This window comes from Rhinolophus sinicus, chromosome 3 (assembly GCF_057876585.1).
Source record: "Rhinolophus sinicus isolate RSI-liver-muscle chromosome 3, RSI-T2T, whole genome shotgun sequence".
NCBI lineage: Eukaryota > Metazoa > Chordata > Mammalia > Chiroptera > Rhinolophidae > Rhinolophus > Rhinolophus sinicus.
The window spans coordinates 35,173,202-35,180,699 of NC_142503.1; the positions used below are offsets into that span (position 1 = coordinate 35,173,202).

The 7,498-nt window shown below is 41.5% G+C and overlaps 1 protein-coding gene across 1 annotated transcript in view; it reads right to left on the reverse strand.

Moving 5' to 3' along the window:
- The window catches only part of ANKRD55 (ankyrin repeat domain 55), a 156,453-nt gene extending 151,076 nt beyond the window's left edge, over nucleotides 1-5,377 (reverse strand). Inside the window, exon 1 of the mRNA XM_019742963.3 lies at nucleotides 5,227-5,377. The gene's annotated coding sequence lies outside the window, so the exon portion shown is untranslated. The remainder of the gene's footprint in view (nucleotides 1-5,226) is intronic.
- Between the last annotated feature and the right edge of the window lie 2,121 nt (nucleotides 5,378-7,498).

The following is a 7,498-nucleotide window of genomic DNA, read 5'->3' on the forward strand; positions in this document are numbered from 1 at the left end:
ACAGAAATGAGTCTGTTCTATCTAATGCTGCATCTTCACTCTCCTCTGTTGATGTTGAAAAGCAATAATAATAATAATAATAATAATAATAATAATAATAATAGAATAAAACCTCTAGTAGAGAAATATCTAGAGGTAAAATCATATTCCAAGTGTGTTATCAAAATTCCATTGATCAACAGAAAAAAAATCTTACTGGTGAATCTTGGCTAAAAGGTAAAACTTTATCCGTATTTTAGACATTCTCCCTGAAGTGTAAATCTATAGCTCTTGCTGCCTCAAATCCTTTATAAGGTGCCTCAAATCCTTTACAGAACAATGTGGAATATAAATGTGGAATATAAAAACACACACCTAGGCACATGTGCGCACACATACACACAAAACTGTAACTGTTTTGATATTGATGTTTTGTTTTAATACAAGGTTTAAAATTAAAATCAGGCAATTGAAATCTTAAAATAATCCCCCACTAAACCTTCATAGTTTTGAAATGATGTCATTCATTGAATATCAAGTAAATGTAAACTTTGAAATTAAATCTCTGTAGAGCAGAATTCAATGAGTCTTTCCCATTTTGAGTCCTTTTTGGAACAAGGCCCTGGAACAAGGTGGAGATACATATAATAATAGCAACAGAATAATATAATACTAATAATACATAAACTAGTGCTTCAATCTTATGAAAGAGCTCAGCTAACCTATAAGCGCTTCATTTTGCTAGGCTTTCTTTCAGAAGCTTTGTTCTCTTAGATGTTGAATGGCTTCTGAAAAATGGCAGAAATAAATCAAGGCACAATACAAAAGGTAGCAAAGGCAAGACCAGTGATTGTGCTTCTGGTTTCACTGGCTAAGACATTAACAGACACAGGCATTAATTTACCCTAACACCCCAGTACTAGGATAATTTTTTTAAGCATCAGAGTTTTTAAAGAAACAAAACTATAGCTGGAGGTTCAGGCTGTGCACAGATTATGTGCAGGGCCCGCAGGGAGGTCTGTATGGAGAAGACTATGTTGTCTGAATGATATGGTCAAAGGCACCAGAAAACCTGTCTGTTCTCAGTACCCTGTCGTGGTTGCCCAAGTTTCTACCATTGAAGATTTTATTTATGGGATTTAAGATAGTGATTTTCTAACTCATTTAAGCTGCAACACTCTTCCTTTTAATAAAATGTTATTCAGAGATCTAATAACTGAAGCAGGGGAAAGCAGAGATGCTATAGCTGAAGTAGGTGACCCACTGGATCAGCCTCTCCGTCCCTCGGAAGTGCATCTGCAAACGGCTCAGGCTCACTGAGTTTTTCATTTGAAAAACCGCTGAGTCAAGACAGCTTCCCAGTTGGTGTGCACGAAAGGTTTACGGAAGTTGGGAGATATCAATCCCATTAGCCCTCAGCGCTGGGGGTTGGGAGGTGAGTGGAGTTGTGGTCAAGCTCACCCTCTGTGGCCTATTGTCTCTCACTCACACTTATCACAGTGGATGGTAAACTTATTGCCATTTTCTCTGTGTGCCAGACATGAAAAAAGGTCAAGGAGCACTAGGCGAGGGCATTCTTTTCTGATAGAGGTTAGCATACTAGTTACTACTGGTTGTTAACACCTGTCATCAACTTTTCTGATGAGCTTTTTCCTGCCAATTCTCTATGGAAAGGAACTATACCGAGCACATCTTGATGGGGGAGATGATGGAGATAGGGTTATAATAAGCCAGCCCTCTCAGGAAGGAAAGAATTGAAGGGGAGGCCAGGGGAGAAGGCCAGAAGCAGGATTCTGGATGGCCTGGAGCCAAAAGGTACAACACTAAGACAGGAGACAAAGGACCTTCTGAGAAGAATGGGGAGGGCTCTGAAGTGAAGGCCGGGCTCTCCCACCTGATGAGGGAAGCCCGCCTCGGGCCTCAGCTCTGCCTGTGTTGAAATTACACATGCAAACAGATTTTATCTCTAAGAGAGACTTTTCAGTGTAAGCGCTCATTTAGGAGACCCAGATATGTGAATTATGCACCTAGAAGAAGGCAGACTTGAATTCCGACAGGGTAGATGAGTAATTCCAACTGGGGACTCATCACAGAAGGAGACAGGCCCTGACAGTCTCCCCGTGAAGAAACAAAGCGTCTTCCTACCTCCTCCCTCCCCAGTGTCCTGTCCTCTTCCTCTGTTTCTCAACTTCTTTTCCCATGGTTCTGACTCACAAGTGTCAGCCACTGGAGTGGCCCCCATCTTCCAGCCCTCAGAGATCTCATTGTGAGCGCTTTCTTCTCAGCCCCATCCACTCAGTGCCGGGCACCCATCCAGACACGATCCACTTTTCCAAAGGCGCCCCCTGAGGTGCAGCTTCCTGGCAGGCACCTTCCACAGGCAAAAATGATTTGCCTCCGAGGACTGATGCGCCAGACTGACAATCCGAGGTTTATGGTTTTCCAGCAAGGGGTTGCACAAAGCGTTGCCAATTCCCCTCTCGCCATTGGCCAGTTCCCTTTCACTGGCTCTCCCTGCCTGTCATCTGCTTTGTCAGCCAAATCTCTTTTCATTTTTCTCAGCTTCATCTTGGACTCAGGCCTAGTGAGGCCTGTCAAGAAGATTCCTGACGTATGAAGTTTTATGTCTCTTCCACTACCATCCTAAGAGGCACTGCTTGTTCTTCACCTCCGTGATGCGCTTCAGAGGCGTGCATGCTCAGGTCTAAAGTAGACTATATTTGACCCAAACACCAACGGGATAAGAGCACACTCAATTATTTTCAAATCAGAATTTAAATCAAAAGATGGAGCAATGGAAATAGAATCTTCAGGAGAGATTTGGGGGAAGGGAGAAACAAGTGGAAGGAAAACTAAAATAGAGAATGTCCTTATAAAAAACCGAAAAATCTTTAGAGAGAGTCCAAAATTGCACTCCAAATGGCATAGTCATTTTGGAATCAGGAAGCCTTGGTTCTTGTCTAAATCTACTCCTCTTCCAAGTGCTTCTTCTGAATATTCTGGGCCTGTCCCAAACTCACTTTTTTTTTTTTTTTAACCAAATTGCTCATTATTTCTCAGCACAATCTCTCAGTGTTCCCGAAGTGTGCTGCTCGCTATAGCTTGTACACAACTTGCTATATCCATCCCAGGGACTTGCCAAATGCAGTTCTCTTCCCATGGGATAACCCTGGTGCCTATTTGGGTTTTTATTTATTTGTTTAATCTAATATTTGTTGAAGCTTACTGGATACCAAGCACTTTACATGCATTGTCTCATTTAATTCTCATAACAACCCTATGAAGTAGATATCATTATTGTCCCTATTTGAGGATGATAACAGATGAGGAAATGAGCTGAAAAAGTTTAAGCCATTTGCTGAAGGACACACAGCTATTCCTAAGTGACAGAAACAGAATCGTAGTTCAGGTATGTCTGACCACGAGCCTAAGCTCTGATCCACTTATGCGCTCATTGTCTCCTCCTTTGTTGAATGGGTTTAACAAGTTTAACTTTAAACTACTTTGCAGTTTGGGGATACAAATGCCCACCACATAGACTCGGAAAATACACTCTCAAGCCCACTCCTATACAGATCAGCAGAAAAAACAATCTCTCTCTTAGCGAAGTCCCTTGAGGCAGGGACATCTTTAGCTCTCAGGCACCGGTGCTTCTGTAGAAGCTGGAGGCAGCTGAAGCCCAGGGTGTCTACAGAGGTTCGCTCCTTGCACAACCAAGAGTGCTTCCCAGAGGTGGTGTGGCTGGGCTCTGCATCTAAGCCATCATGATTCAATGCAGATACCCCTTCAGGCTGCGACAGTTCTTTAGGAGGAAAGGAGAATGCTCCTTCACCCCCTCACTCCCAACCGTTAGTGCTACTCTCAGTTGGGAGGGTTTCACACCAACCCAAGCCCGACTCACAGTGATACATCTTAGATGTGCTCATGGTCACATCCCAAGACTCCAGACTGCCTAGAGGAGAGGTTCCTCTGTGGTTCTTTCAACCAGCTGGCTCAGAGCAGGGGCCGGCCCTCCCACCTGTCTGTCTCATTCTTTCCTCAAAGCATATACTGCAGTTTTATTTCAGGGGCTTCCTTGCCTTCCTGGTCCCTGGGTCATGGCTGTGGTTACCCACTGACCCTTAGTTCACCTCAACAGATTTCAGTAACTTTGAAGTATTGGGGCATTAGTCCCTTCCCTCTCTGAAGATGCTTAGGGTTCTAAGGTAAGTTTGCACCCACCACTCTTAGAAAAGTTCAAGTAATGCTTTTTAATAGTCTTAAAAAAGAAATTCAAGCTTCACCTCACTCTGCCAGCATCATAACTTAATTCTCAGGGTAAGCCTTTGCTTATACCACTTAGCTCTTAGGTTAATTTTGGCCCCACAAGCAAATTGGAGACTTGAAATTTGTGAGCCTTTCACGGCTGTTTGTACTTCACAGAGCCCAGTAACTGGTGTTCACAGACTTGAACCCTGGAACAGTCTCTCTGTTCATTTGTCCCTTTTCCTTTTCTTAGCAATGTTGGGAGCAAGGATGAGTATTATTGGCAAGGCTGTTTGGACTTTTCAAAAGAGAGATGTCAAAGGAAGGATCGTGTGGGGCTTATAATTATTTTATTCTCAACTACACTGTAGCCTTTCCATACCAGACCTCTAATCTGTAATATTATAATGTAGCTGAGTCATATGTCTAACTATTCTATCTTCATCTGCATCCCCCAGGGACACAGGGAGTACAGACTGGAGACGTAGGGTGAGACTGGAAAGACTCAGAGTCTTTAAAAGGAGCTGATTAGCATAGCGTTTGGGAAAGAGTCCCTTCCCCTCTCTGCTCTCCTTTTATCTGGTCCCAGTTGGCCTCAGAGCCAGCCAGGCCCCCAGCCTCCTGGCCCAACTGCTGTTCCCGGCCTGGGCAAGTAGGGGCATTGTGCTAGGGGTGGGGGATGTACTAAATTTCTGTGTAATCTTTGTATTCATACTGTTCTTACCATATCCACCACGGTAGCTTTTGCATTGCCAAGGCTATAGTATATGAGAATGTTCTTTACCCTTTGGGTACTGTATTTTGAACTCAGTAAACCATCCTGAAGAAGCACAGATAATAAAAGTTACCATTTCTTAAATGATTTCAGTTGCCAAGCACTTTATATACAATATTTTATTTAATCCTCACAAAAGCACTGCAACAATTTAATTCCATTTCCCTATTTAGGAAGTTAAGGATGAACTATTTAGGAAGTTAAGGTGCACCTAGTAAATCACTTACCCAGCACATGATGGAGCAGGAATTTGAACGTGAAGTCCATGGTCCTTCTACTGCTGTCGCTCCCTAAGAGGTCATGCCCCGTGGCCCGGGCAGTAGTCTTCCCTTGGGGAAATTAGGCAAGGCAAAATCAGCATGCTTTTCTACTTGATGATTCTTTTTATCTATAAAAAATAATGAAAAAGGTACACCTAAGTATTATATAATATTAAAATGTCACTTCAATTGATGACACAAATTTTAAAATACAACTATGTACTTCTCAATGTATAACTCCCTCATTTTCCCTAAGTATGGTTTTCTCTCACACGTGAGTAAAACCTGGATTTCTAACTCACTCTCACATTTTTGGTTTGGAACCTCCTCCAGTTTGTCTATAGCACTAGAATGTTCTGCAGTTTCAGTATCACCATCACACTGTCAGCATCACTATGAGAGTTCGTCTATGGTGGTAAAATGTACAGACTATAGGCCCAAAGTGTAGGCTCCAAGCCTCACTCTGCCACCTACTGAGGGCGAATCACCTCATCGGATTATTCTGGAGATTAAATGAGTTACTAGATTCAAAGTGTTTAGAATAGTGAGACCCTTACTTTAAATAATGTTTTTAACCATTACTCTAAATAATGTTTTCAACTGTTCTAGAAAGAGAAACTTATTTGTGATTGCTTTCTAATATTGTTACTCAGCTGCAAGTAGAAGACAACCATGTATCATCCACTTGAGGGAGCTATGTCAGATCTGGGCAGACAGCTGAAAAGTCCCATCTTTAGGCAGAGAACAGAATTAGGGTGGGTAATGGATGAGTTGTTGCTTAGCATTACAATGAGATAGGACTCAAAGGAAATGGAGACCCTTTTGATCCATCTGCCTTCTATAATAAGTTATTTTAATAAAAAAGAATCAAAGTACTCTCTTTCTAGAGTGAGGGGGCATTTCTAATTTCAGCAGCATGGTTCTAACCATGGAAAAGAAACTGCATTTTATGTTATATTGGAAAAAATAAAAATAAAAAATATTAGCAGTGGTTATCTCTGGATAACAAGACTCCTATAAATAGTTTTATACTTTTGGGAGCACTTTTTCACAAGTTCCGAAATCTTTGATGAATATATTTTACTTTCAAAAACAAAAGTTACAGGAATTGTATAAGGTAATACCCAAGGTTTCTTCCAGCTTGTCTATTCTCTGTTAACAATTATTTTGATGACAGCCCTGATGTTTTCCCATCAGTTTCTTTTGGATACTCTCATGAGATTGCCAAACTTAATGCATGTCCTAATAAACCTAATTTTAGCAGCAAAATTCATCATCCTTCACTTCTCCTCTGCCGTTGTACCTTCAGCTGAGGCTAAAGTGGGGGGATAGCAGACAAATTCTAGGGAAAACATAGAATTTAATGTAAATAAAACACCAAAAGAAACACAATAGTACTCAGCCCTAGCCCAGGCAACCTGTTTTGTTTGAAGCAAACAAGTGACTCGATCTAACCTCATCTTGATTTGTAACATTTTGCTCAAACACCTCGTCCTTATTAAAAACCACTGCATTCTATTAAAACTTCTCTACTTAATATTTTAAGTACTTGTCAGCCTGTATAACTCTTCCAAATACATGTAAGACTAACTGAAGTTTTAGATTGAATGAAGAGCTCTAAAGACTTCAGAACCTTCAAGATCAAGTGAGAAGCTAGGAAGATTTTAAAACAATGGTCCGTTCTCACTGCATGTAGTTTTTTTTTTTTTGTTTTTTTTTTCAATGCACACTATTTAGAATGTTACTTTTTAGAAAACATACCTAGAAATGCTTAGGATTAGGGAACGATTCAGGAGTGCTTCTCCAGAGGAGAAAGTCCATTCGTCATTTATCCAAAGTATTATTTAATGATAAACAGGGAAGGTGAGAGAATTTAGCATTAGTCATGGTTCCAGCCAAGGAATAATTATAGTTAACATTTCTGTAGTGTGGCTGCTGGTCTAAGCACTTCACACATAGTTAAATCATTTGATCCTCGCAACAGCCTTATGGGAGAGGACTTTGTTACCTTCATGTTACAGGGGAAGAAAGGGAGACCCAGAGAGGCTAAAGATGCTGTTCAAAGCCACATAGTCATCAGGTGGCAGAACTAGTATTGGAACCTTAGGCAGGCTGGCTCTAGCGTCTGTGTTCTTCACTAGTAGGCTATGTGACCCCAGCGTGATTGCTAGAGCTGGAAGAAAGTGAGTCATGTGGGCTAGGGGACAGTGCCAGCGCTCTGCCACACCACCATCACCAT